This window comes from Aquarana catesbeiana, linkage group LG03, assembly GCF_042186555.1.
Source record: "Aquarana catesbeiana isolate 2022-GZ linkage group LG03, ASM4218655v1, whole genome shotgun sequence".
Taxonomy (NCBI): domain Eukaryota; kingdom Metazoa; phylum Chordata; class Amphibia; order Anura; family Ranidae; genus Aquarana; species Aquarana catesbeiana.
The window spans coordinates 627,605,089-627,613,734 of record NC_133326.1 but is presented as its reverse complement, the minus strand read 5'-3'; positions in this window follow the sequence as shown (position 1 = coordinate 627,613,734).

The following is an 8,646-nucleotide window of genomic DNA, read 5'->3' as shown; positions in this document are numbered from 1 at the left end:
TCATTCATGAGAATTCTCCGCGTGTAGAGATAATCGGCGGGAGAACAAGTTCAAACATGTTCTCCCCCGATTATCACTGTTTCATAAACTGTTTATGGACTGTGATCAGCGGTGATCCTCCGGATCACCGCTGATCACTGCTTCATAAATGGACACCTTAAAAAAAAGATGGGTTCACCCACAATTTTATTTTTTCTTTCTTGCAGTATCAGGTTGCAATATTTCTGTTATAATTAAAGGAAGTCACTCCAATAACATCATTTGGAATCAGCCTAGAAATAAAATTCTACTGCTTTTGGCGAGCGAAATTGTCCAGCTTACACGTGTAACAGCAGAAAGGGAAGGTCAGAACTATGCTGGAGGCTAAAACAATAAATGAATGCACTAATGACATGGACACAACATTGAAGAAGGTGTGCATTTACATGAGAAGAGAAGAGTAGGTGTGGACTGGAAATGAGTAGAAGAGCTCACATCTCTATGGAGAAGGTGGACAAAACAGATTCCTAAGAAGTGGAGCTTAGGTAAGCTGTCTTTTATCTATCTATCTATCTCTCTATCTATCTATCTCTCTATCTTCCACTGTGCCCTTTAAAGGCGGCCACTGTGCCATCAAACGCAGCCACTGTGCCCATCAAACGCTGCCGCTGTCCCATCAAACGCAGCCACTGTGCCCATCAAATGCTCCCACTCTGCCCATCGAATGCTGCCACTCTGCCCATCGAATGCTGCCACTCTGCCATCCATCGCCGTCTGCCTGGCACTTACCCTGTCTCTGTGGGGCAGCAGGTGACAGCGGTGAGCGGTGTCTTCCGAGTGGTGTCTTCACGTGTCTCTTCCCGTCCTCTCCTCCTGTCAGGCGTCCAATCACAGTGCCAGTGTTAATTTCGTAGACTAAAATGACTAACACTAAAACAACTGAAATGACTAAAATATGACTAAAACTAAAATGGCATTTTAGTCAAAAGACTAAAATGGATCCTTAGCGGATTTCACTGGAATATTAATTGATCTCTCTCCCGATATGGCCCTCCTAGGATTAAATTTAAATTTTTACCCACAAATGTTTAGAACAATAGTAGTCCACATACTTATAGCAGCTAGACTATCAATATCTAATTTATGGAAATCTCCTAATGCTCCGAACATATCCAATGTAATTATCAAACTGAATATACAAGCACAATATGAGCTGATGTTAGCTTATAAAAACTTTCACATGACATGACTAGTTATAAAAAACAATGGCAAGCTTGGATGGATCACACTAGAGCTTCCAATTATTTAAAAACCTGTAACCTTTAATTGTTTAATTTTTGGATATCAAAAATAACTTACCTCTATCCTATACATTACAAGAGCTTAATAATAAACTTTGTTTACAGCTTGAACCCATTTGGGGTAAGCAAAGGTTTATATTTTGAGATTGATATTATCGAGTTGAATTGTTACCTGTGTATTTTAAGACATGTTTACATAGATGGAAGTATACTATATTTCTTCTTTTTCCATTTTTGTTTGTTTGTTATTATTTTATTCTTATCTATTTTACCCATATATTACTTAGAGCGAATGATATTACTTTAGTCCAGTGTTTATTGTTCTATAAACATTATTGATATTCGAATTTCTGAATAAATAAATATTTTAAAGTTAAAAAAAGACTAAAATGGGACTAAAACTAAAATGCCATTTTAGTCAAAAGACTAAGACTAAAACTAAATTGAAATTTGACTTCAAAATTAACACTGGTCTGTAGTGCATGTTCATACCTCAATTTTTTGCAAAAAAGAAACAAAATTTCTAAAATTTTTACAATGCCTCATAGGAACTACACATCCCATGAGGCATTGTAAAACTCTGACATTGACAGACATTACTAGGCATGATGGGAATTGTAGTTCCTGAACAACTGGAGGATCGTAGTTTGAAGACCCCTGTGCTAGACCATTATTATGCCTCCAGAATGGGGAGTGTGGCATCTACCCAACTTCTTTCTGCTGGTGGACACAAGAACCTACATCTATAGATAAATATAAAATTATTATTATTATATTATTATTATTATTATAAATTGTGCAGTCATGCGCAACACTGTACCCAAAACAAAATTTTTATCATTTTCTTCCCACAAATAGAGCTTTCTTTTGGTGGTATTTGATCACCTCTGCGTTTTTTAATTTTTGCGCTATAAACAAAAAAGACTGACAATTAAAAAAACAAAAAACTGATGGGCACTGATAGGCGGCACTGATAGGCAGCACTGGCGGCACTGACAGGTGACACTGATAGGTGGCACTGATGGGCACTGACAGGTGGCACTGTACTGTACTGAGGCAGTACTGATGAGGAGCTACTGACAGGCATTACTGAGTGGCACTGATTGGCACTTTGATGGGGCACTAACAGGCATTACTGATGCGGTACTGATTGGCACTTTTTTGGGCACTGTTGTGGGCACTGACATCCAGGCTGGCAGGTGATGGGCACTGATTGGCAGCTGATGGGCACTTTTTGATGGGGGCTGTCCTGATAATCAATGTGCTGATTATCAGCACAGACCCCCCTACTGACAGGGAGAGCCGCCGATTGGCTCTCCCTGTCAGCGTGAACCGAGGAAAGCCCTTTACCGGCACTTCCTGGTTCAGGCGATGATCAGCTCTGATTGGTCACAGCTGATCACGTGGTAAGAAGCCTCTGTCAGAGGCTACATACCATGATCGGAGTTGCAGTGTGTCAGACTGACACACAGCACCTCCGATCGCCACACTGCGCGCCCCCGCGGGCGGGCCCCAGCTCTGTTATCCTGATCACGGCATATGACATCCGATCAGGATAACACAACCACTTTGCCGCCATCATTCTGCTATATGGTGGGTGGCAAGTGGTTAATTTACTATGGATGGGGTCATTCTAAATAAACCCCAGTGTCAAGAGATTTTGACTACATGCAGGTGTCTTCTGTAGTATCAGAAAAAAGAAAAAAAAAAGATAACAAAGCAGATTCTATTTAGTAAATAATGGTAGAATTAATGTAAAAAGTAAAAGTGATTTATATATTGTTTCACTTTGAGCTTGCCTATTTGAGGCAATTATAGATTAGATCCATTGAAATAAATATAATAGGTAATGAGAACACAGTTGTTTTAGGGTTACTGGTAAGGTTATTGTTAGGGTTGGGGTTACAGGGAGGATTATTGGGAAGATTAGGGCAGTATTGGGGTTACAAAAAGGGATTTTTTTTTAAAAAAAGGATATTTTTTACTTTCTGCTGTAGCACGGCCCCCTAGGGACTGCTGAGAAATACCTGCTCATCTGCACGGCCATGACCAAGTGAACCTTCCAACCCACCTGACACTCTGGGTTAAGAAATCCTTGTAGCACTCTGTGGCAATAATCAATTCAGTATAATTAGGTTCTGAAATATTTTACTTGAACCAAATAAGGTTCAAGTAGAGAACTTCAAAGAGAGAGGTAATAAATCTGCTGAGCCGAGATAACAGAGCCAATTCACCAAACAAATTCCTCCCAAAGACACAATAAAATAATGGTTCAGCAACAACAATATTATATACATATATGTGCACTCACTTTTGATCAGAGGTCACCTCCTAGTGGTTATTTAAATTAACTACTTATGCGGCCACACTGAGAAAGATGTAATCTAGCCAGGCCATGCTATCCTAATGAAAGGAGCAGGTCTACAAAGAGTAATATAGGGGCCTTCCTATAAGTATTGGCAAAAGAGTTCCACGTTGCAGATCTGTTGTTCTACGCCAGCTAGTTGGAGCTCGTTAACTGTAATCCATTTGGGTATAATGAAAGCAGTAGATTTCTAGTGATGACGATCTAAAGGTGTCTGAGCACAGTGTTCAAGCAATGCAGTAAAGTGTTCTTGGGGTAAAGATGTCTGTGCAAAGTGTTTCTGTAATGGTGGCAATTAATAGATAAAGGTGGAGCAATCTGCCCTCTCACCAACGACCAAATCGCTCCAATGTCTTCCAGTAGCGGCACTCATGCAGCGGATCAGCTGTCTGGATCTTCCGAAGTGAAGCTTACCACTTGTACCCACACCGACAGGCAGGCAATCTGTTGGCGACAGGATGTCCGACAGCGAATAACAGAGCTAGGCCCCCCTTAGGCCTCGGGTTGGAAGTAAAACTCTGCGTGGTAGGCTGCAACCTCTCTCCCAGTTGCACAGAGAGGTCCGTATGGCGTTAGGCCCAGGAGGAAGAGACCCTCGCGCAGGCTTCTGTTCTTTTTATAGTTACTCCCAGCAATCTTCATGTTACAGCAAAGCTCCCTGGGATATGTACTCTTAGGGTACATGGGTGCAAAGCAACTATCTGAAGGAGAACTATATGTCCCATAATTCACTTTGTTGGGCACACCAATATGAGATTACTGATTACCAAAAGGACAAGCGATGTCTAGAAACACTGAAAGGTACGGTGCTTTCTGCTGGTAGTCCATATCGCTACACTGCTATAAAACATATGCAATAAAAAAAATAAATCTAATTTCTTCAAGAATTTAGGCTAAAATGTATTCTGCTACATGTCTTTGATTTAAAAAAAAAAAAATCACAATTAGTGTATATTATTTGGTTTGCATGAAAGTTATAGTGTCTACAAGCTATGGTATATATATTGGAATTTTTATTATTTATTTGTTTTATACTAGTAATGGTGGTGATCAGCGACTTATAGTGGAGCTATGATAGGGCTCATGCACACTGCTTCTCAAAGAAGCTCAAAGAAACTGCTCTTACAGGCTTTTGAGTTTTTTTGAGCTCTTATTTTTTTCTGCCTGGAAACTCCCCTCCATGTTATCCAATGTGTCCATGCACACTATGGCCTTTTCAGGAGTTTACAGACATATTCTCTTACAGGCAGAACCCCCCCCATAAAACTCACGTTTTGGAGAGGAGCTTTCGAGCAGAAAAGACGCCTAATGGCGCGTACACACAACCGTTTTTTCCATCGGAATAAACTCTGAAGGTTTTTCCAACGGAGTTCCGACGGAGTTCCGCTGAAACTATCTTGCATACACACGATCACACCAAAGTCTGAGCATCTAGCACGCGGTGACGTACAACATGTACGACGGGACTAGAAAAAGGAAATTCAATAGCGAGTAGCCAATAGCTTCCGTCTTGTACTTGCTTCAGAGCATGTGTCGTTTTTGGTCCGGAACAGTTGGTTGGAACAGCATACAGACAAGCGGTTTTCCCGATAGGAACTGATTCCGTCGGAAAGATTTAAAACATGTTCTATTTCTAGGTCCGTCAGAATTTTCGAAAAAAAATAGTCCGACGAGGCCCACACACAATCGTAATGTCCGATGAAAAGATTCCGTCTGACTTTTCCTGACGGAAAGTCCGACCCTGTGCACGCGACATAAGTGCTCAAAAACGTGCGAAAAAGAGCAAAAAAAGCGAAAAAGCACCAAAAAGCTCAAAGAAGCTCTAAAATGCACAAAAAAAAGATAAAAGCTGGGTTTAAAAAAAAAAAAAACACTTATGCTCAAAACAGCTCAAAGAAGCTCGAAGAAGCTCAATAAAAACGCAAAAAAAGAGCACACAAACGCACAAGCTTTTTCAAGCTTTTAGGCAAAGAATTAAAAGCTCAAATGCCTGTAAAAGCAGCTTTTTTTTGAGCTGCAATGTGCAAGAGCCCTAAGTGCTCAAAAATGTGCAAAAAATGTGCATGAAAAAGCACAAAAAGATTGAAAACACACACAAAAAAGAAAAATTAGCTATGGGGAGGGTTTGTGAAAAAAAAAGCTCAAAGCTCAAGCTGGCTGGGGGGTACACTAACTGACATTGACATTAATAGTTACACTAATACAGCGATCAGTGCTAATGTACCGCTACCCCCATGAGGGCCGCTTCCTATTTTATACCCCACTGGTTGCCCCAACCTTGCAAGTCCTACGAGACCTCAGTTCTACCTGTGATTTCAAATCATGGCACAGGACGCTTGTACGATGCCCTTACTTCTTAATGGCACACCAATTGTGGTGCGATTGTCGTGTGATTTTGTGGCAAATTGTGTGGCAAATCACAACACACGACGCTGTCGCTCAAAAGAAGCTCCTGCTCCTTTCTGAGGAGCAAGCTTTGAGATGTGCCACGATTGCAGCGCAATTTATCGTGCGGCAATCACTGCAAAATCGCGCTGCAATTGGGATGCCATTAAGAAGTAAGGGCATCGCACAAGCGTTCCGCGGTTTGCTGCAATTTGGAATCGCGGTGATTCCGCTCCGCGATTCAGATCACTCAGGTGTGAAAGGAAACTAACTGATTGCGGGATATAAAGACTACTCACACAATACACTGTTTAGTTGGAACCTATGTGAACAGGCAGGAGAAGGGCAGAGGAATGACCTTTCTTATGTCAAACCGCTCCCTCCTGTGCTGAACACCACTGTCCAGATGAGACAGGAAAGTTACAACACTGTTCTTATATTGATGAAACTACTAAACCCTTGAGTACTTAAACCCATTTAATTACCAAATAGTGTCCTGGGTGAAAATACTTGTCCTTATGGCACAAACTGCTTTAATCCCTTAGTGAGGGGAGGATTTGTTGTAGTCCCTCAGAGAAAAGAAAACCTTTTTGTCTTCAGCTAGCTCTTTGGTGAAGTGCTTATCCTGGTAATCAGAAGAAGGTGAAGTAGCCTGGTGATGTCTTAACAAGCATTGGGGTTTATTTACTAAAGGCAAATCCACTTTGCACTACAAGTACACTTGGAAGTGCAGTTGCTGTAGATCTGAGGGGGACATGCAAGGAAAATAAGACAGCATTTTTGCTTGCACATGATTGAATGCTAGAAATCAGCAGAGCTTCCCCTCATTTCAGATCTTCCCCTCAGATCTACAGTGACTGCACTTCCAAGTGTACTTGTAGTGCACAGTGGATTTGTCTTTAGTAAATCAACCCCAATGCGTATCAAAGTGTACTTGCAGTATCCTGTGGAAACAGGAATGCTGATGCTGCTATGCAGGGAGTACGTTTAGCACCAGGTCCTAAAGGCTTGGGTAAAAGAACAAGACAATGGTGTCTGCATGCAGTGTCTCTTGTGGTACCAGAAAGGGCAAGTGAATCAGTCTCAACGACTCTTGATAATGGCGTGGGTTTCTGCAATAGACCTCGGTAGAGCCCTGCTCAAGGGCTAATGCAGTCTGGCGACACACGTGTGAAGAGTGGCCTCCAGACTGCTGCTGGACAGTCAGAAGTAGCTGGCAGTGGATGCTCCTGCACCCGCATGCAATGACACTCTCTCTCTATAGCACAGGCCATGACTTGGCCACAGCACACACTGACAAAGTAACTTACTCACAGTCCCAAGCCGGGATCCCGAGAGAGAGATCACGCCCCAACTCAGAGTTTTTTTTATCACCTCTCCCAGCATCTAGTTCTTCTTCCCCAGTCCAGCTGAATGCAAATCTTGGCTCCCTAGATTACAGGCCCCAAGATGCTTTGCTTTACTCTTAGAACTCAGTCACTCCATCTTCAGGATATGACAACACAGACAATACTAATACCAGGGCTTTTTTTCAGCGGAAGCGCAGGGGAACGCAGTTCCAGCACCTCCAGCACTGAATGTATTTTATGGCAAGGAGTGCTGGAGTGTGCTGGAGAGTCTATTGAGCTGGCTGCTGGGGGACCTATTGTCGCTGGTGGGGATCTATTTTTGTTTGGGGGTCTATTGTTGCTGGGTAGGTCTATTGTTGCTGTGGGGGGTCTTATGTTGCTGGGAAGGATCTACTGTTGAGGGAGAGGTCTATTTTGTTGCTGGCTGCTGGAGGATCTGTTGATGCTGTCTGCTAGGAGATATGTTGTTGCTGGGGGGGTCTATTGTTGCTGGAGTAGTATTTTGTTGTGGGGGGGGGGTCCATGGTCACGGGGGGGGGCAGGTCTGTTGTTGTGTGGGGGATCTAAAGTTGTGGGGGTGAGGGCTATTGTTGCTGGGGGGGGGGGGGGTCTACTGTTGCTAGGGTGGGTTCTATCAAATTCCATAGAAATTATTTAGTAGCACAAAATGATACTTGATTCTGTATTTTCTAAAAGGGGCGATACTGGGAGGTGGGTAGGGCCTGGAGCCAAGAGACAGCACTTAGAGGTGGGTAGGGGGGTGAGTGTCGAATCCAAAGAGAGTGGGACTCAGGTGATGTGGTGTCAGTGATTGGTTTCATGGAATATCGGAGTATTATCCCACTAATGTCACTCATTTAGAGACTGTTTTACAGTTACTGTATGTTTTGGTGGGCTTTATGTAAATACAAGATACCATTGGGAGTTGCGTGCATGCATGTGTTTCAAGCTCCTTCTAGTAACACTTGTGTATGATGATAGTGGCAGCTGAATTTTAAATAATTTTATTCTATTTTATTTAAACTTCCTGCCTATGTGCGCTTAGTAGAGTGTTTAAATGTTTTCATCACAGTTTGGAGATATCGTGATTTTTCGTATCTACAGCAGCCATGGATGCAGTGAAGTTTTTAAGCACCAGACAAATACATTTGGATACTCTTTTTTTTTTTAAAGGAGATGTTGACACTGAAACCCTGAGAGGATTGCAGTGGAACTTTACAAGTTTATGGCAATTGCTTGAAAAACAGGTTAGGACATGGTGGGACCG